The sequence below is a fragment of the Mus musculus genome, chromosome 13, assembly GCF_000001635.26.
Source record: "Mus musculus strain C57BL/6J chromosome 13, GRCm38.p6 C57BL/6J".
NCBI lineage: Eukaryota > Metazoa > Chordata > Mammalia > Rodentia > Muridae > Mus > Mus musculus.
The window spans coordinates 108,432,521-108,453,955 of NC_000079.6; the positions used below are offsets into that span (position 1 = coordinate 108,432,521).

The 21,435-nt window shown below is 40.6% G+C and overlaps 1 long non-coding RNA gene across 5 annotated transcripts; it reads left to right on the top strand.

Annotated features, from left to right (window-relative positions):
• Positions 1–4,737: 4,737 nt before the first annotated feature.
• Gm32450 lies at positions 4,738–16,377 on the top strand. 5 transcript variants are annotated; one of them, XR_873945.1, is made up of 6 exons: positions 4,738–4,868; positions 4,976–5,088; positions 5,540–5,663; positions 5,920–6,165; positions 6,924–12,178; positions 16,143–16,377. It is a non-coding gene; the product is annotated as a predicted gene, 32450 (long non-coding RNA). The 5 variants fall into 5 exon arrangements; XR_873946.1 differs by lacking the exon at positions 16,143–16,377 and having other exon boundaries at positions 6,924–11,942; positions 12,043–13,283; XR_382886.2 differs by lacking the exon at positions 16,143–16,377 and having other exon boundaries at positions 6,924–13,283.
• Positions 16,378–21,435: the final 5,058 nt, after the last annotated feature.

Consider the following 21,435-nt stretch of genomic DNA (forward strand, 5'->3'; position numbering starts at 1 on the left):
CTGTGTGGCTCCAAACAGCAAAGCGGCAGGTTCCAGCAGTGGGCGTGGCAGAACGAATGAGCAGGAAGCTCCACCCCTGAGCAAGCAGGTTTCAGGCTGGGGGAGGGGAGACTACATTTTATCACAGCAGTGAAAACCCTAAGACATCCATCTGAACGTTTTTTATATGATTTATTTTTATGTATGTACATTCATCTCTCTGTCTCTGTCTCTGTCTCTGTCTCTCTCTGTCTCTGTCTCTCTCTGTCTCTGTCTCTCTCTGTCTCTCTGTCTCTCTCTCTCTCTCCCTCTCTCCAAGAGCCAAAAGTATTCTTTACTACTGAGATCTCTCTCTAGGCCTTCTGTGAAAAATATCATGATTTACAAGTCTTGTGTCTTTCATAGCACACAATGATGTTTGGAATACTAAGAATTTCTTAGGGTTCAGTTTCACAGACATTTGTTATTGAGAAACTGAAAAATGAATATGTGGGATAAGGAAGAGTTTCCCACTATAAGCACACGATGATTGGTGTATGTCGGCATTCTTGAGGCATATAATTGGGTGCGTAGGTGTGTAGATTGTATATAATTCTTTTACACCATTTCTACCTTTCTAAGTTTTTGTAGGCTCTGATTGATTATTTAATCAACCAACTCCATAACTGTAAGCCTCCCTAGAAGATGAAGCCAGCACATTAAATCAAGAATCTTTAGTAAATATGCCTAATTGATAAATCTACCTAATGTCATAGTCTAGTCCACCTTGCTCCAACCTTGTTCAAATATACTCAGTGACTAGTTCCATCAACATCCCTCAGCTTTCTGTCAACATTTATAGTAAATCTTGAAATGCATTTGATGAATAAATTTTTTTTCCCCCTGAGTCTCTGGAGCATGTTGAAAATTTCAGCCCAGCATTGTGACCAAGTGGCTATAAAAAGTAGTTATAATAGTAAATGGTCTTAATGAGAATGTGTGACTAGCCTTCTCAAAACAGCTTCCTTGTATGATTTTATAGGCATTTTGTTTGTTTTGCAAGGAAATCTTGTTCTCCTTGGGCTAATGGCGAGAGAAGCCTAATCCTCTTGGTAAGGAAGACTCAGAGTTACTTGTGGATGGTTGGTTTTATTTAAATGTAATCAGTTCTCATTCATCATATCAGGGATCCATTCTTTCCATGTAAGTACATCATTTTGATACAGAGATTTTGGAGAGAGTAAAGTGAAATGAAAAATTAGCTGTTCTACATTATTAAATTTTAACTCTGATTTTTTTTTTGTCAAAATAAGTGTGTGGTTATAAGAGATAGAAAGAAAGAAAGGAAGAAAGAAAGAAAGAAAGAAAAAAGAAAGAGAGAAAGAGAAAGAAAATGAATCTTTCTAGAATTAATTAAAACTCTGCCCAAACAGTGTTAAGAACACTGCCTTATCCATTTCGTTTTGTGGACACTAACTAAACGTCATCAACCCCATCTTCCTTGTGATTACCATTACATTCACCATAGGCAAGCACCATGTCCACTCACCTTCCAATTGCAACACTTTTTTGCAACATAAATTTGTTGAACTTAGTATATGTGGTAGCATAATTAATTATGATGCTAGTGCATCAAATGGTTGGTAGTATCCCGTGATGGTTAGTTTTCTATGTCAAGATAGTAGACCTGCAGTCCCTAGTGATTTTATTAAATATTGACTGAAGTGTTTTGATAAGGCCTTTTGTTGATTCTGAGTGAAAGTGATTACTCTAGATAATGTGTGGGGGTCTCAATCAGTTTCTAGCCTGGCCTATAGATTTCAAAGTCAAAATTGAAATTTCAACTAGTATGAGTTTTTAGCCTATTGGTCTACCTACAGATTTCAAATGGTCTAGTTCTTCTCAATTGTTTGAAGCAAAAATTTAAAACATCCTTCCTTCTCTTTCACTATGTTCGCATGTACCTATACAAGCAAAAGTATATCCTCCTCTCTCTCTCTCTCTCCCCCCTTCCTAGTAATGAGCTCAACATTTCTTGAATCTAATGACACAACCGACAGAAGCCCACAATCCCATGTTTTCAGTAATACTAACTCCTTATCAGTCAGGAGCTGGACCTGTATCTATAATATGACCAGGGAAAAGGTAATATAACATGTAAAGTGTAGCTACAAATTTGTAAGGATGAATTTGGATATAATATTTATTTATATTTTGGAGTCAGGGTCTTGCTATGTAGACCAGGCTGGTTTTGATTAGGCGGCCATGTCACCGCACCTTGTTAGACTCAAAACTCTTCAGAGAATTAGGATCAACTCACCAGATAGCAGAAAGGTCTGTTAAACTGCAGTACAGCTTCCAAGCAATTATATACCCTGCTGTTCTTGTAACAACTGCTGGAGCCAGATGCACAAGAATCTGCCTGCCAGGGAGGTGTTCAATGAAGGTTCATTTTCTGGAGTGCTGTTTGAAGTCTCAGTAGGGTGAGTGTCTTTGCATGTCCTACACATCTCCATGGCTACACCACAGGAGCCAGAGAGAATACATGTTAGAGATAGCAAGACAAACTTCTTTCCCTACTATTCAGGTTTATCTGAAGGGCTGAGTGTCAAGTATTCTGAAGCCATTAGTCAACTTTTGGAGCATTTCTTCATAAGCACAGCCTCTTTAGGATTGCCACCTCTCCATCTAGCTTGACTCTGAACAAGACATGTGATTTCTTCTTGCAGGGCAGCTTTTACCCCAAATGAACAGATGACTTAAAAAATGAAGCTGACTCAAGGCAAAGAATGACACTTGTTAAATGCCACTTTGGCCTTGATGTTGCCTTCTGCTCTGGTAGACTGGCTACAAATCTGTATGAGAACCATAAGCTCTATTACAGACTGAAACAAGTCAAAACTACTGTTCTTAGCACTTTATTGTGTATAAGCACATTTTGGCTTTTATGTGTTTGTGTAATAATTTGCCAAGTAGTGAACTTTCTGATATGGTGGGCATTGTGATCGAACAGCACCGAAGGAGACAAATTCTTAGTAATGCCTACTCTGTGTCTTGGCTTATATATACAAATACTATAATGGTTATGTATTTTCTTCATAGTGAGTATAAATCTGTATGCAAATACTTCCCCCTCTTTTAAATTCACTGTTTCTAACCCCCATTCTACTGGCATATTAGGAATATGTACTGTCAGGCTTGCCTCTACCTTTTCCATCATTTTATACTTTAAGTCCAGTGACCAGAGAGGTAGCTAATGTTGGGCATGAAGTTTGTGTGATTCTCTGCAGCTAAGTATTTGAGATGACTGACTACCCCTCTGGCTCTAGTCCTTAATGCCCAAAGACTGCTGCTGAGACATCCTTGAGTTCCCTCTGCATGGCATGCTTATCTTGTGTGGTTTTTCCCACTGTGTGTGTACCCCATGTCTGAGGCTGAGCCTTTGAGGTTTCCTGTTTCTGTGCCTTGATAGGGGGGTGCAGAATGTCACTATATCCCCTCTTTTCTCACCTCTGTCCTCAGGAACTTCTCTCTCCCTAGCTGGTGGTACAGTGGGCTGAGATAGTTTATAAACATTTTTCAAGATTTAGTTCTTACACCCCCCCCCCAAACAACTCTTCAGGAATAAATGCCAGGCCTAATTAGGCCTCGTATCCTTTCTATGTCTGCTCACTCTTCCTTGAAGACAGCGAATAAAGAACCGAATTTTAAAGCAAATGCAGAGGAAGAATGAACCAAAAACAACATCTCACAACTGTCTTTCTTACCTGTTAACTGATACATCATAAAATAGCTGTCCATTTGAAACATTCACTAATTAAAATCCTACCAGTTAAAAACTGCATATCTTTACATACTCTATTGCATGTTGTATATTAAACCCCATCATCTGAAGAAATGAGAATATATGAATACACTGTAGCCACTTCCTCTTAATCATTTTCTCTTGAACTTTGGATGTTTGATTTGGGTTCAGATTATGAAACAAGCTCATCTCTTAAAAGTGTCAGACATGTTAGATTTCTCTCTTGGCTCCCATGGAAAAAGTAAACACAAAATAAAATGTCGTTAAATCTTTAGAGGTTAAGAATGTGTTTCATGCATGAAACTCAAGAAGAAGGAAGACCAAAGTGTGGATACTTTGGTCCTCCTTAGAAGGGGGAACAAAACACCCATGGAAGGAGTTACAGAGACAAAGTGTAAAGCAGAGACTGAAGGAAAGGCCATCCAGAGATTGCCCCACCTGGGGATCCATCTCATAAACAACCACCAAGGCCAGACACTATTGTGGATGCCATCAAGAGCTTGCTAACAGGAGCCTGATATAGCTGTCTTCTGAGAGGCTCTGCTAGTGCCTGACAAATAACAGAAGTGAATGCTCAGAGCCATCCATTGGATGGAACACAGGGTCCCCAATGAAGGAGCTAGAGAAAGTATCCAAGGAACTGAAGGGGTTTGGAGCTCCATAAGAGGAATAACAATATGAACTAACCAGTGTCTCCAGAGCTCCTTAGGACTAAAACACCAATCAAAGAAAACACATGGTGGGACTCATAGCTCTAGCTGCATATGTAGCAGAGGATGGCCTAGTTGGTCATTAATGGGAGGAGAGGCCATTGGTTCTGTGAAGGTTCTATGCCCCAGTAGAAGGGGCTGCCAGGGCCAGGAAGTGGGAGTGGGTGGATTGGTGATCAGGGGGAGGGGGGAGAGGAGATGGGGTTTTCGAAGGGGAAACTAGGAAAGGAGAAACAATTGAAATGCAAATAAAGAAAATTTCTAATAAATAAAAAGAATGTTTTTTATGTACTTTATGCTAAGAAGATTTCCAAGTTGTATAAACTTGCAGATTCTAGTGAGTGATGACTGTCTGGGGTGACAGCACAGCAGCTGGCAAGTTGAAGAACACAAAGGTGAGAAAGGCTGCGTGCACTGACCTGCATCTCCTCTCAAGTCTAACTTTCTCATTGATATATTTGATTAAAAAAAAACCCACTCAAAGTGTCATGCTCTTTCTCAGATCTTGCAGACATGTGGAACCATCCTGAGTTCTGTCAGCCAATTCTGGTTTTAGCACAGTGACTCCTAGTCCAGGTCAAGAAAGTTACCAGTGCGGAAGCAGAAGAAGATAAGGTAGGCTTATTATGAACATAACTATTTTCCACTTCAAAAAAGGGAGATAGTTCAGGTTATTTTGAGAACTGTGAAGTAGGAGAGGATCGGCATTTCATACTACTAAAATAGAATCCTCCTGGCCCCACATCTCCCTTATTCCTTGGCCCTAATTCTTTACAAAAGAAGAAGAAAAAGAAGAAGAAGAAGAAGAAGAAGAAGAAGAAGAAGAAGAAGAAGAAGAAGAAGAAGAAGAAGAAGAAGAAGAAGAAGAAGAAACAAACCACATTTCATCATTTTTCTTTCTTTTTTTTTTTTATGGAACCATCTTAGAGTAGTACTTGTCTTTAAACGTGGTTATGATGAACAGTGAAAATAGCTTGTTTTCTGAAATAAGAATCCTTGAAAAAAACTGTAACTTTTCTCTCTCTTTTTTTTTTCCTCTCTTCACTCCCCATCTTTACTTGCTGAGGATGGCTAGAAGGTTTTATGTAGAGAGATGTGCTGTGCCTTCCCTTTCGTTGCATAGATCTCTGCTTTTGGAACAACTGGTCTGGAAGAAAGATGAAGTGGAGGAGAGATGTTGGACAGAGGAGGTGAGTCCTGCACCCCTGGAGAGTAGTGCCTGTGGATTGGATATGTGTCAATGCCTTGCAGGTGGGGTAGAGGCTCTAGAAGAGTCAGCTACTCTTTGAGTGACAACCATCTACTATGTAACAAAGCACCTAGGTTGGACAATATAAATCTATTGATATGGTAGCCTGGAAATGACTGGGATTGGATTTTTAGTAACCATAATGGAAAATAGTTCTTTTTTTTTCTTTTTCTTTTTCTTTTTTCTTTTTTGCACAGAATTCCAAATTCCATGTACTTACAGATCGTGGAAAGGACCCACACTTGTATGTGCCACAAAAGATAGACAAAAGGATGCTTCCTTCTCTACTTTATACTGAACATGAAATGGTGTGATCAGGCCAAGTTAAGGCAGTTTTGCTTACCATCTGAAACTCGAAAAGAAAGTAGTGTAAAAGGAACTTAAGAAAACCCAATGGAGGAGCTAGAGAAAGTATCCATGGAATTAAAGAGATCTGCAACCCTGTAGGTGCAACAACATTATGAACTAACCAGTACCCCGGAGCTCTTGTCTCTAGCTGCATATGTATCAAAAGATGGCCTACTCGGCCATCACTGGAAAGAGAGGCCCATTGGACATGCAAACTTTATATGCCCCAGTACAGGGGAATGCCAGGGCCAAAAAATGGGAATGGGTGGGTAGGAAAGTAGGGGGTGGGGAGGGTATGGGGGACTTTTGGGATAGCATTCTAAATGTAATTGAGGAAAATATGTTATAATAAAAAATATTAAAAAAAAAGAAAACTCAACCACAATAATACAAGAAATGTTTGCTGATCCACTATTTTCTGTTTATTATTGTGAATTTGGGTAAGGTGTAGTAGGGTTAAAAGTTGTCTCTGCCCTTGAGGAAGCAAGAGCAGCTGAAAGAGCTTATAAATCAAATCAATAAAGCATTAATGATGCCAATAAAAGTTCTGATGGGTGTGGCCAGGGATAGTCTTGGGAGGCCCATCTCCAGCATTGTGAAAGAATTAACTTTCAACCTTACCTCATGGGACAAAAATGACAGGCTTATGTCCAAACCATAGGGAAGAAATAGGCATATTATTGCTTCTTTGAAATGCGAGCCTCTCCATTATTAGGCATGTTTATGTTTCCTTGAAGCTGTTTTGTAGGCAATAAATCTGGAAAAATGTTCATTACAATAATCTGAAGATTTAGGCACAGATAATGTTTATATTCTGAAGCTTACCCTTTGTTTTTTTTTTTTTTTCTGTTAGAAAAGAGCCTGTAGTGCATCGCTTTGGGAAAAGTGACAGAAGAAGGTCTTGAGGACTCCCTTGAAGAAAACAAACTCAGAGAAAGCTCATCTTAGTTGAGAACAGAAATGTGCTCAGGGCTAAGAAATCAATGAGTATCCATCACTCTTTCCAAGGCAATAACTCTGATTACTTTAAATGGAAAAATGAACTGTACTTCAAACTACTACGTTTAAACTCTCCCCCATTATTAGGTTAAAGAAAAATTAGAACACAGTTTCACTCTATACCTCATGTTGACCTCAAAACTTTGACACTTCTGCCTCACTCTTCCTTACTGAGATCATAGGCATACCACCACACCTGGTTAAGAAACTCCACACAGTATTTAAGATCATCAGAAGATGTCTTTACCATATTGGAACAGGGAGCACAGCCGAGGGGTCTCCATGCACTGTTCGCTCTGGCAGAAGATAAAATTCCAGAAATCAAGTAACATGTAAGATACTAAGTTACCATGGTGCCTGATGTTGCACCAATGATTCTCTGTGTACTTGAAGGTCCTGGGCAATCCCTTACCTTTGTAGGGTTGCTTTTCATCATCTGCACTCAAGACTATTGGATAAAGGACTTGTAAAACTCAAAAGCAGGCACATAGTAATGTAAATCCAGGTAGTCAATGTCCTAGTGATCATCCAAGATGAGAACAAAGCCAGCAAGAGAAAATAGGGTCATTTGAAGGATTGACTTTTAACTAGGAGGTGAAGAATCTCACTTAAAATCTGTGCATCCTATTCACGTGCAAATGTTAGAGTACCAAGGTGCGCAGAGAGGAAGATGCTTCAAGAGAGCAGCTAAAGGGTGTGTGTGTGTGTGTGTGTGTGTGTGTGTGTGTGTGTGTGTGGTGTTTTTGTGATATCTGAACCATCCAAAGAGCCTGAGAGGCATCAACATGCTGTTCTATGCATGACTGTGTTTCCTCTAGTTATTCAACAGTTACAAATTGGTCCATATTTTCTAAGACAGACAAGAGAAACAAGTGAAAGTGCCACACAGAATGTTTTATAGCAACACATCTTCAGATCTAATTACTATTTTTAGAAAACAGGAAAAGAGAACTTGCCAGCAGTAATTGTTGAAGATAACGCATATTTTCTCGGGAGGAGAGTGTTATTCTGTCACCCCCCCTCCCCCATTTCACTATAAAGATAATGGAAAACGCAAGTTTTCTTGAAATAGAAGTGGGGGAGTGGAGACTTGGGAACCACATGATCACACACAAGCAAATTCTGATTTTCTATGATAGTTGAGTCCCTATCAAAGCAAGAAGAGAATCAAGAATGAATGAGGGCTTAAACATAAGCTGAATGGAAGGCTCATCGTGTCAAAGGAAGTGCATGGCTGAAACCGTAAACTAAGAACCCCTGACTTGGGAGCTCATAGGTTCCAGGAAGTAACCTATTACTGTTATTTTGCTTTTCTAAAATAGTATTCACCTGCCCTCTGAATCCAAATCCCCATACCACAGATTAGTGAGGCTCCCAGTCCTCATCAGAGAAGCTTCATTGTGGAATGAATGGCAGTTAATGTAGTGACTCACATACATAAGTGCAGAAAATACAAGTCTGTGAAGAGCTCAGTCATAAATGGGACTTTTGTATCATGCCCTGTGGGTACATTGTATGAAGGTATGTCTATATATTTAATGGTTAATTCTGAACCGGCAGAGAACTAAATTCTGGTAGGAGTCTAGTATTGCCATTTCTGTGGTTCATCACTGGTCTCATGTTTTGTAAATATTTGATTATTCGTTGTTATCTGCCTAGGTCAATCTAGAATTGGCTTAATCTGGTTGGCTATAATAAAGATCTGATGGTCAATAGCTGGGCAGCAAGTGGAGGGAGAATCTTCTAGAAGAGAGAGGAATTCTGGGAGAAGAAATTAGAGGCTCATAAGCCTCTACCCCTAGCTGAGAAACTAATAATAGCTGATGGCTTCTTGAGGGAGTGAGAGTCAGTTTCTTTAATGGTCCATGGTAGGTCAACCATGTGAATGGCCTTGCAACCGTACCTATATGGTAAGCACTAATTAGAACTTGTAAATTACCAAAGAATTTGAAGATGAATTTGGAAGGAAGCTTGGGAGATGGACTCTGGTAGAGTTAGTAGAGATAGTGGGGGTTTGAATATGATCAAAATTAGTACAAATACACACAAATACACAAATTAAAATATGGAGTTTGTTATAAATCCTTAAAATATGAGTTAACAAGAGTAAGAAAAATGTAAACTGAAAATGCGAGATTTTCAAGAATGCAGTCATTTGTCTCTACAGCAGAACTGACTCCTGGACTGGGCACCATGAAGGATGCTTTGGCCTTAGTATGAATGTGTTTGTGAATGTGTGTGTGTGCGTGTGCATGTTTGTGTGTGTGTGTGTGTGTGTGTCAGGGAGTTATAGTGAATTCAAAAGGAAAAGGTAGAGGAGTTGGGAAGAACAGATGACTTCATGAAGGTTTGTTGGCCATTCGTCATTAACCAACTGAATTTCAAAGTAGACTCTATGCCAAGGAAGAGCTTTGTTGATGAACTTGGTGTAATTGTTTTCTAGACTGTACAAGATGAACTTCCCTTCTCTGAAATGCTTCTGACCACAAATGTTTGCACTTTCACAAGTCACAATATATGCACACATGGAACCTAAACTTAAATATGAAACCTGTGTGTTCCATGTCTACCTTTTTCATACTCGCTGAGGCTAATCTTACGTGATATTTTTTGCTATGCTTGTATTTGAACTCTGACCACAGTCATAAATGGTATCTGATGTGGAGTTTCCTACATGTGACATCATGTTAATGCTAAGACAAGTTATTATTTTGAAGCATTTTAGATTCTGATGTCTTGATTAGGGATTTTAAACCCATAAAGAGTGAAGGGTCATTCAAAAAAAGTCTTCCATGTAAATTTATGTTTCAGAGGAGGTTGACTTTTTCATTGGTTGATTTTACCATCTTTCAAAATCTTCAGTTTTAAAATAACACATATAATTATGCTTGTTTCTTGAGTGTGGTATGATATTTCAATACTTGAATGAGTGTAATATTATCCAGTCACATCTATTTCCCCTTCTTGGCCATTGCCTTGTGTATTTCTCATTTGTAGCATATTACATCATAGAGTACAATGTAGTGCAGTCTATGACAGTCCCTTCTTCCACCACTTTGTGCTCTGTGTGTATTAGAAGATTTAACAAGAGTCATTTGCTTAGATTGGTACAGAACAGGATCCCACAGAGAGAATGTGTTCCTCCTATAGCCCAGTTTTCCTTGACTTCCTACCGTTAGCTCCCTGAGAATCCATGGAAGTCCTGCTAACTAGTCTGGCTGCTTCCCTGCTGTGTGCTGAACCTTGTGCCTTGGGAAAAAATTGCTTCCCAGGATGAGGGCGGAAAAGATGAAATCATTGCTTTGCCTGTGTGTTTGAGTTTTTAGAGAAGACTTTCACAGTAAAGAAGAGTGTATTTTTAGAATTATCATGTTCTGTTTTGACATTGCAAATGTTCATTTTAAACTGTATTTAGTGAAGGTTTGATGACCCACATAGGGAAACCAGTTTTAAATGATCACCTTTCATCCTTGGCTCATCACAATACCTCCAACATTGACAATGGTAATTGTAGCTACACCTGGCAAGGGCAGTTGACTGGAGAAATTTCATGTCTCTAGCATAGCCTGAGCATGGCATGCTGATGAAGCACAGGTCCTCTCACAAGGACCTGGATCTTGCAACATGTCCTCTGTGGGCAGGGAGTGGGATGGAGTGGTGTGACTGCTCTAATGTCTGTATGGTGTACAGACAGAAATCATGTTCGTATTTCCTGAAACGACACTAAGGAAAGGGGATCTTGTTGTATCCTTTGCAGGTGTGTAGGACAATGGGGGGGCTAGAGTCTGATGAAATCGTAAGAGTTTTTGGTAATGTTGTTACTTTCCTCCTTTATGCTTTCACTTCTGGTGTCCCAAAGTCAAGATTAGGGGCAGTCAAGTAGAGCCAATTAGAGTACTGGTACTGGAGTCCAGGTTGATGAAGACATGGCTTCGTCTGCTAGTGGGAGACTGGGAAATTACTATGTGTCACTAAAAATGCTCTCAGATAGAAATTATAAATTCATCCACATTCATGTGCCTAGTCAGCAAAGGCTTATTGATTGATTGAAGGATAACCATAGAGCCTAGCAGGACTCTAGTAGGGGAAAGTGGTACTTTCACAGTTTTACATGCCTATGAATCCTCTGGGACTTTTGCTGAAATGCAGATTTCCATTCTGGGTCTAGAGTTGGGAGGGGCTTGAGACTATATGTCTAACAAGCTATCCTGTGATGCTGGACCACACTGTGGGTACTGATGGATACCAATGGGCAAGGATGGAGTGAAGCAGAGTTTCTCAAAGAAATGAATGTGTGCTTACAGAGTCTGCATGCCAATTGCTGCCCAACTAACCAGGCAAAAGCAATCTACCTGCTTCATGGTTAATTTTCAGATATGTAGATTTCTCTGACAAGACATTTTCCTCCTATAACCCTGCTCTTAGTTGTCTACTTTAAAACCCACTTTTGTAAATAATGGAATTTGCATTTAAGAAAGCAGACTGAAGAGACTGAAAATATGTCTTCTACCTTTTCTCACAAATCTTGCCGGAATAAATGAGGGAGATGTAAAGAAAAAGATGGATATCACCTTTGGGGAAAAAAAAAAAAACCAAACAAACAAAGTCTCAAGTGATAATGTCTGGAGAGGGCTGACATTGCAATAAAGGTCAAATATGGGTACAGAAAGACCCAGAGAAGATGCATTTGTGTGTAAACATCTCAGACATAGGTGGCTGAGAACTATATCCTTAAGCATCAAATGCTGAGAGCAAACCAACCACTTCTTTGGAAACTGAGGAAAAGCATTGGCTTACTGCAATGTTCCTGGGCTCCATTTGACCTCACAAGAAACGAAATTGCAAACATGAAGGAATGCATCCTGCGGAGATGGTATGAAGGATGGTGTATCCATCCATAGCAGCCCGTCTCTGTTGGCTAGAGAGTAAAACCACATGGTGAATGCTAATTCTGTCCTGTGGTTTTCTCCTAGAGCCAGAGAGAAGTGATGGCCTGGAAGATGAGCCATCTCTGAGGGCCAGGAAGAACACATTAAACCTAAGTATGATTAATGAAGAGGAAGCAGGCTCAGATTCTATATGAGATACCTTGACACCAAAGAACAAGAGGTATGGAGGAAAGGACTTCTCTTGAATGAAACTCTCACCACTTTTTAAAAAACTACCACCAAGAAGTTAAAATTATGTCAAAATTAATGTTCATGTAATATTAGAAATGAACAGTGAAGAAGGTCAAATTATAAACTCTGCGAAGACAACAGGAATACACAGAGGGAGACAAAAACAGAAAGTCATTAAAATGGCAGAACTGGGGAGGCTAAGTCTTGTCTCTAGAGAATCATGTAAGGAAGACATTTGCTACACTTAGTTCTTGTAGTATTCCTTTTTTTGTGGTGGTGGTAAAAACATGTAACCTAAATTTTTCATCATAATATTTGAAGTATATAATTTGGTGACATTAATTGTATGTGCAGTATTGGGCAGTTGTTACCATGCAGAAGAGATACAAAAGCTCTCTATCTCTCTATCCTCGGACCTGGGAACCTCTGATATACTCTTTATCTCAATGAATTTGCCAAAGCAGGTGTTTCACATAAGTGCACTAATATTTGTCCTTGGCTTATTTTATTTAGTGTTGTTTTCAAAACTGTTCCATGTCATAGATTATATCAGTTCTTTAGTTATTCTAACATCCGAGTGATATTCCATTGTATGTTTTTTTGTATATGCAACACTGTGTGTGTGTTTGTGTGTTTGAGTGTTTGAGTGTGTTTGAGTGTGTTTGAGTGTGTTTGTGTGTGTTTGTGTGTTTGAGTGTGTCTGTGTCTCAGCACATATGTGTTGTGCTGAGGAATGAACCTATGGCCTTTTTCAAAAGCTCTGTTATGGAGCATACACTCAGTCCTGCCTGAGTCACATGTTACTCAGATATTCTGTTTTTGTAGACACCTGGATTGCACCCACTTGTTGGTACTGTGAATAATCGTGAGACACATTAGATTTTAAAATGAGCAAAGCAGAAGTAGATGATGCAAAATAATGAAGAAATAGACACAGATGGAGGAATTTAAAAGTGATTATGGGAGAGTGATTTGTTCAATAATACATAGATAAATGCAGAAATATGGATAAGATACATAGTTCTTAGGGCAGGATTCTAGGGCTGGTCACAGGAGATCTTGAAAATAAAATATTAATTGAAAGAAATAGAAGGAGAGAGAGAGTGAGAGACAGAAAGAGAAAGGAAGAGAGGAGGGAGAGGGGGAGAAGAGGGAGGAAGGAAGGGAGGGAGGGAGGGAGGAAGAGAGGAGAGAGAGAGAGAGAGAGAGAGAGAGAGAGAGAGAGAGAGAGAGAGAGTTTTAGTTTCCCCATGATTACCAGGCATAGATATTTGTGCAGGGAGCTCTTTGAAACTTTAATGAATCAAACATGTTAAACACTGCAGTGATTTAAAAAAAACTTGTAAGAAATGAAAATCTTCTGACTTCTTTATGTGAAATTGAAATTATATTGTTGATAGAGTCTACTGAAGAGCAAATAATGCCAATAAGAAGGAAAGAAAGAAAAACCACAGATCAATGTTTCCTGATTTTATCAATGCAACGATCTCCCACAAAATGTCATCTGGCTTTTAGATTTCAGAGCATCAGCAAAAGAACAATTTCTTGTATCATTTGCGAATTTTGTGCCATTCATGGTATTGTCTCCTCAGCAGGACCAAGTCACGGGAGATTAATTTCAAAGGAAAGAATGCTTACTATTAGGAAATGTATTGAAATAATTTACAGTACTAGCATCTAAAGAGTAAAGCCACACAGACAAACCATGGTTGCAGAAAAATGGTTATTATTGGAAACATAAAGTCCGTTATTGATTAAGAAAAAAAGAAAAAAAGAACAGACCACAAACCAGAACCGAATCTATAATTTCATAATTAAAAAAAATATTTTGTCTTAAGCCAAAAGAAGCTCCCGCTGATGGGACAAATAACGGAAGCGTTCACAGCTAATGAGGAAAAACACAGCGCGTACATTGTTTAACACTGATTTAAGATTCTGGCCAATTTTCTTGTGGATAAGAGAACAAATAGTGGTAAAAAATAGACATGTATGGAAATAATATCACTGTGCTTAGAAGATTGCAGAGAATTAGCTCACTGCTAGAGCTATAGCAAGAGAACAGAGCAGGGTGCCTAGATGCAAAAAATAAAAAATTAATACATGGAGACCCCCCCCCCCCCAGTCCATGGTATGACACAATAAAGATTCACGTGGCCAGGAAGCTGATGCTGATACTCACATGGGAGAATGAAAATCGCCAGGAAGAAGTTTTATTCATAGCATCAGTGAGAAATGTTAGAGGGTTAAACTGTTACCTGATGCTGGTGCAGTGAGCTATTTCAAATCAAAGAAGACACCATTCACTGTCTTTGGAATCTGCATCAGATGGGTTGTCACATACAAATTTTACATGAACAACCGGCACATCTACTGTTATGCATGGGGCAGGCAGGCAGCTTGAGAAGTTCTCAGGGGACCAATCTCAGCGAGCCTGGAAGATGAGCAGGCAGTGCTTTCGTCATTGTAGTCTCTTGTCTAACTGGCAGACTTTGTAACACTCATGGTGTTGTCTCTTTAAAAAAGCAGTTTGCCATTTTTAATTTTATGAATCCAGCTTAAGATATAGAGACAAGGTTTAAAAAAAAAAACAACAAACAGAACCAAAACCCAAAGATACCAGCGGTGAGTGTAGAATGGTTTACTTGAATTGCAGCAGGGACCCCCCCCCCCCCAACCCCCGAGCTTAGCTGTGTGCTTAGAAGCTCCCAGGGATGAAATACCTTAGGAAGACAAGGAACTCTTATAGAAGGCAAAGAACTCTCAGGCATCAGCTTTTTACCTATTCCCAAGGTTTGACCCTGTGTGAGGCACTTTCTCCCTGCAGTGGAGGGGGCAGGAGCGGTTGGAGCTGGAAGCTTTAACCATTTCAGTTCCACTAGGCTGGAGCTGATGCTTTCCTGATGAAATCTAAGAGGTTGCCAACCAACATGCTGTTTGAGCGAATGCTTGAAGATACAGCTGCATGGAAATTCCCTTAGAAAAGGTATAGAAAAAAAATATAGCCAACATCAGAAACTATCAGGGGCCTGCAGATCACTACATATGAGTTGCTAGAATGGCTACCACATAAAACCAGGTAAGTGGTAGCAAATGTGGGCAAGGATACAGAGAAGAGTGAATCCTTGTATGCTATTGATGGGTAGGCTGATTGTTCATAAAGAAATGACCATTCAAACTACATGAGCCAGCAGCCTCTCTATCAAGTCATACATGCAATCAGTCGCTGCCCATGAGACTGATGCCTTCATGGCCACCACAGCATCACTCATCATAGGCAATAATCAAAGAAACTCAAATTCTGAATATATAAAAACAGTAGGAAAATGGGGAAAATGGAAAGACAAGGGACCGAAGAGTACAACTTTGAGTCTTGTGGAGGAAGAAAATGTAGCCAGTGTGCAGCATAAAGACTAGAGTTAATAGCCTTACTTTATATCAGAAATTTGCCAAGAGAGATTTTATGTATTTTTACCAACACACACACACATACACACACACACACACACACACACACACACACACACACACACAGGCACACTGTTGTGAGATGGAGGGGTATATCAATTTACTTGGTTGTAGCAATCATTTTACTATGTATATATGAGTCAAAAAACCATTTTGTATACATACAATAAAAAGAAAATAAATGGCAAATCCCTATTCCTTTTTGGAGATAGATTCTCTCTCCATCCCCCTTATATGTAGAAACCCTGGAGTTGCCTGGCCTACTCCCAGTCTGTTTCCCAGGTTTTCAGGATACTTTCTTCAGTGAGAACAGCTTGGTTTATTGGTTAGCATGGGCAATATCACAAGTGTTTAACTTCTGTTTCAGAAGGCAAACACGGATGTGTTTACATTGCCCTTTACGAGTTTTCCCACTGGCAAAGCCTTTGGCACGGAACAGGAGAAATGCTAAACAGAATAAATTCCAGCCCGAAGTTCCTTTTCCGCAGATGCCTTTCGGGAAAAATTCTATGAAGTCTGATGACCTTGGAAACCACAGTCGTCATCGAGCAAAGTCCTCCAGGAGCATAGGTCGGTAGTGGGTCCCAAAGTCCCTATTTATGCTTGGAAGAGGAGTGCAGTAGGTAAGATTCTACCTTACAAAATGCGCTGTCACAATCCCTGAATCATTTACATTTCATATGTTACCCCCTTTTGCGGTTTCCCCTCCACAAACCCCCATCCCCTCCCCCTCCCCCTGCTCTATGAGGGTGCTCCTCCACTTTGTTTTAATCACTAAGCCAAAACGACTAGGTCTCACTTCTAAAATGGGTGGTCTTGATTATAAATAAAAATTTGCTAAGGTAAAAATACTGCAGCTGGATTTTGCTTTTAAACATGTGTATATATATGTGTGTGTGTGTGTGTGTGTGTGTGTATACACCACACACACACACACACACACAATATTTAACCTCTAGTAGCAAGAGGTGCAGAGATAAGAAATCCGACAGAGTTAATTTATCAGGCACTATATATAACAGCAGGAAAGCTTCACTTCCAAAAGTATTTTACTTAGGCATCTTTCTTGTTGAAATCTTAAAAGCTGCCCACGTCATTTGATTCCCCACAGCAGGTTATTTCAAGCTCAAGCTGCCGTGTCTCTCCCCTCCCCTGGATCTTCTCTCCATCAGTGAGGTTTGAGCTCCTCTCCTTTGCCAACTAGACGTGTTTAAAAGAAAGTCACTTGAGTCTTATGCTGTCCCTTGGTAAAATTAGGGACATGGAGTAAGAAGGGACCGGTCCACTTGGAGTCCCGGAGTAACGGGGCTCACAGATTCTGAAGTTAATCAGCAGCTAAACGTGACATTGAGAGTAACCTGAGCCAGGCTGTTCTCCCCACCCCTGAGGGACAAGGAGCTGTGGTGAGCAAGCACATTCAGTGCTCACATTGTTACCACATGATCAGGGGAAGAAATATGTATCTTTCAGGAGCTAAATAAAACTCTTTTCAGAGTTCCCATTGCATCCAACATTTTTTTCTTCTTCTTCTGCACAGGACTAAATTTATTTCACAATTCCAAATAGCATTAGAAGAAGGCACAGGATTCTTGTGACTGTGCAAATGCTGCAGCTTTTCCTTCAGAGTGAGTTAAGCATCTCTAACACACTCTCCAGGTCACCATATGACTGCGAGCATGTGGCCCTCCTCGGCCAGGAAGCCATTTAGAACAAACTTACTTATCTGCTTTGGCCAGGCTGGGCTTACTTCCCTCTGTAGCAACTCCTTTCTCTGGAGTCCTCTCTTCTGACATCTGACTGAGGAGCTGGGGGCCTCCTCACCTCCCTGCCTGGATGAATTCTTTGATTTGGACTGGACAGCTTCAAACAGCATGGGATCTACTTTCTCCATAAGGTATGGGGCAAAATTCTGTTGATAGGAGCAGGGTGGTAATGGTAGCAGTGAGTGGAACACTAGCAGCAAAAATAAAAACGATGCTTTCTGATGATACTAGTAGCTAGCATTTGTTTAAGTTTCTTCTTCTTATTATTATTTTTTAAAGGATTTAATTTCATTATATCTTTGTGACTCTTGGTAGCAACCCTTGGGAATGGGTGTTAGAATTCGTCATGCAGGTTTCCAGAAAGGGAAACTGAGGCTTGGAGAGGGTCCTAAAACTTGTTCAAAATGGTAGTTTACAAGAGCCAGGATTTAAATCTAGACTGTTGGTCTTCCATAAGCCACATGTCTACCCACTGGTGGTGAAAAGTGTACCTGTGTGCATTGCAGTGTTGCTGCTATCTGTATCTGACCCTCCTTCCTCATGAAAAAAGCAGGCTGTGTTTTCATCTGTCCTCTTATAGCACGTGTGAACTATAAGGCAGGCTGAATAAAGGTAGCAATGTGCAAACCCCAAGGAAGAACAAATCCTTCCAAATAACTGCTAACCAGGATGATAGTATAATTTGTAACTGATATGGTTATCTTAATTAGAATGCAGTCTGGTTCTTCACAGCCCAGTCAGAGAGTTCATTTGACAGGCGAGTGCAGCGATAGCTAAGGTCTTTCGTTATTATTATTGTTGTTGTTGCTATTTATACAGCACGTGTGCACACACATACACTTGTGCCAGAGACTGCCAGTGCACATATACCTCAGCATGAGTGTGAAAGTCGGGGACAACCTTAGGTGTTGGTCCTTCCCCTTGTTGGAGACAGGGGACAGGTGTCTTGGTTGTTTATCTACAACATGAGTTTCCAGGAATTTTCAGAGAGAGAGTGACGGTCTCTAGCTGTCACTTCCTCAGAGGAGCACTAAGAAGATCACAGACCCTTGCACTGCTTTTTCGTGAGTTTGGGGAATCCAAACTCAGGTCTTTGAAGATCATGTGGCAAAAACTTTTACCCACTAAGCCATCTCCCCAGTTCCAGGTATAAAGTTTAAAGGTTTTGCTTAAGTTTTCCTCTTTGTCACGTCCTGTTACATTTCTAAGTACTTCAGTTGACAAGTAGAAATTCTAAATGAGACAGATCTAGATCACCCTTTTAGATGTTATATAAGGAGGTGATAAAGACCTTGGAGTGATTCTCAGAAAGGTAGCCAACCTCCCAGAGTTGCCATATTTTGATATATGAATTGGTTTTCATTTGTCTAGTGCCGAAGAAGGAAGTGGTTAATTTTATTTTCCATAATGGGTGGTTTATGTCTTACTGCTTAATTCTGGGTTTTATGATAGATGATGGTTATCAAGTAAACCTATTGTCAGGCATGCATTCAAGCTCTGGGGTCAGTGTCTTATGCTACTATCACCAACACTTGATTTTTAGTTGTTTACTGTTTCTAAAAAGGTTTATTTTATTTTACTTTATTTTATTTTATGTTTATGCATATATCCTTGAGTTAGGCATGCCTATCAGTGCATGCAAGGGCCAGGAGAGGTCTCCTGCAACTAGAGGCTCAGACAGTTGTGAGCTGCTATGTGGGTGCTCAGAACCAAGTCCCAGTTCTCTGCAAGAGCAGCCAGTGCTCTTCACCACTGATCCATCCCTCCATCCCTCAGTAACACTTCTAATTCGGTCACGTGATCAATAAGTATGTCATGGTCAAGGCACTGTTGTGCATGTATTTGGTTTCTTCTCTTTTCCCCGGTCCAGGAGGAAGCATGGTGGAAGTGTTCCATCTCTTCCCTGTCCCTCTTCTCTCATTGAGATCACATGGACAATTTCTTCTTCTAGTTCTACTTGGTGCCTGCGTGGTGTTGGGACGACGACATTCTCTGCCTCTTACAGTGAATGTGTCAAGGGGGTAGGGGATGGAGAACTCAGGGTGCATGTGCAAAGTTACAGGTGAAATTTTCCTGTCTCTTGCTACAGACACCTGCTCACCACTCATTCCCTGCCTGCGCCCCAACTTAGGTAATGCTAAGAAAGCTTATCCTGGATTCTCAGGAACCTGATACAGCTGTCTCCTGAGAGGCTCTGCCAGTGCCTGATGAATACAAAAGTGGATGTTCACAGCCATCCATTGGACTGAGCACAGGGTTCCCAATGAAGGAGCTAGAGAAAGGACCCAAGGACCTGAAGGGGTTTGCAAACCCCTAGGAGGAACAACAATATGAACTAACCAGTACCCCCCCCTCCCCCCCCCCCCCGAGCTCCTTGGGACTAAAACCACCAACCAAAGAAAACACAAGGTGGGACTCATGGCTCTAGCTGCATATGTAGCAGAGGATGGCCTAGTTGGTCATCGATGGGAGGAGAGGCTCTTGGTCCTGGGAAGGTTCTATGCCCCAGTATAGGGGAATGCCAGGACAGGGAAGCAGGAGTAGGTGGGTTAGTGAGCAGGGGAGGGCAGGTGGGGATAGGGGGTTTTTGGATGGGAAACTAGGAAAGGGGATAACATTTGAAATGTAAATAAAGAAAATATCTAATTAAGAAAATCTAACAAAAATCCTACTTACAGGGAGAGGACACATACTAAACTACTTATCAAAGCTCTTATATTAGTTTATCAGATTTTATGTCCAGCCAAGGCATCTCTGGAGTCATACTATAATCCCAGTTTTCAAAAAAGAGAGAACAGGGGGATAGTGGGAATTATCATGAACATTTTCAGAAATAACTTGAGTTATTTAGTATTAAAATATATGTCTAGGGGCTAGAGAAATGGCCCAGTGGTTAAGAGCACTGGCTGCTCTTCCCGAGGTCCTGAGTTCAATTCCCAGCAGCCACATGATGGCTCACAACCATCTGTAATGGAACCTGATGCTCTCCTTTGGTATATCTGAAGATAGCACCAGTGTACTCATGTACATAAAATAAAGAAATCTGAAAAGCGTTATGTTCCAAATATGTCTAATGTTAATACAATTGCAACTCTCTTGCCCTCAATTGTGCTTTCAGTTTCTTGAGTATCTTTTCATTTTAAATACGTTTTCAACAACAACAACAACGACAACAACAACAACAACAACAACAACAACAACAACAACAACAACGAAGCTTATCCTGAAAGTATGGACAGCAGTCCCTGGAAAAAATTACCCTCAACAGAATCTAGCTCCACGTGAGTGCTCCTTGTATGAGGTCTGACCAGTTCCCTTTTTGAGCTCAAGGTCTCTGAGTTTCTAGTTTCTACCTCTTTAAACACAGGGTGCACAAAATGGCTAGACATCTCTTCAGACCTTGTGTGGTTTTTGATGTGTTAACATATCTGGCAGAGAGAAAAGGAAACCTCCAATAGCTTCTGAAGACTGAAATTAAAATTTCACAGGCTGGGTTTCAAGGTCTTCTATAATCTCACCTCAGCCTGTGGCTTGGATACATGCCTCTTTCTTCTAATGTTAATCACACATTGGATTGCAGCCATTAGGCCAACAAGCAGTCTCGTGGTTTTGATAAAGGTATCCAGAGGACGTTTGGGGAACACTGCTTTAGTGTTATCTAGCATGCTGCACTTATTGCAGGCCAGGCAAAGCATGCTTTAGTATAGCTATTTTTCTAAATCAGAATTGCCCTGAGATAAAAATTGAGCCTTTGTGTATGAATGCATAAAAGAGCACACAGGCCAGAGGACTTTGCCCTTTGAAACACTTGCTTGCAAGACTGGGCCAGGGCTAGTAACTGGGGGCTTGGTCCCTGGAGTTATTTTAGTCAATAGTTAGCTACCCTGTGGTTCACTGTGCCTCAACAACTCCTCCTCCTCCTCCTCCTCCTCCTCCTCCTCCTCCTCCTCCTCCTCCTCCTCCTCCTCTTCCTCCTCCTCCTCCTCCTCCTCCTCCTCCTCCTCCTCCTCCTCCTCCT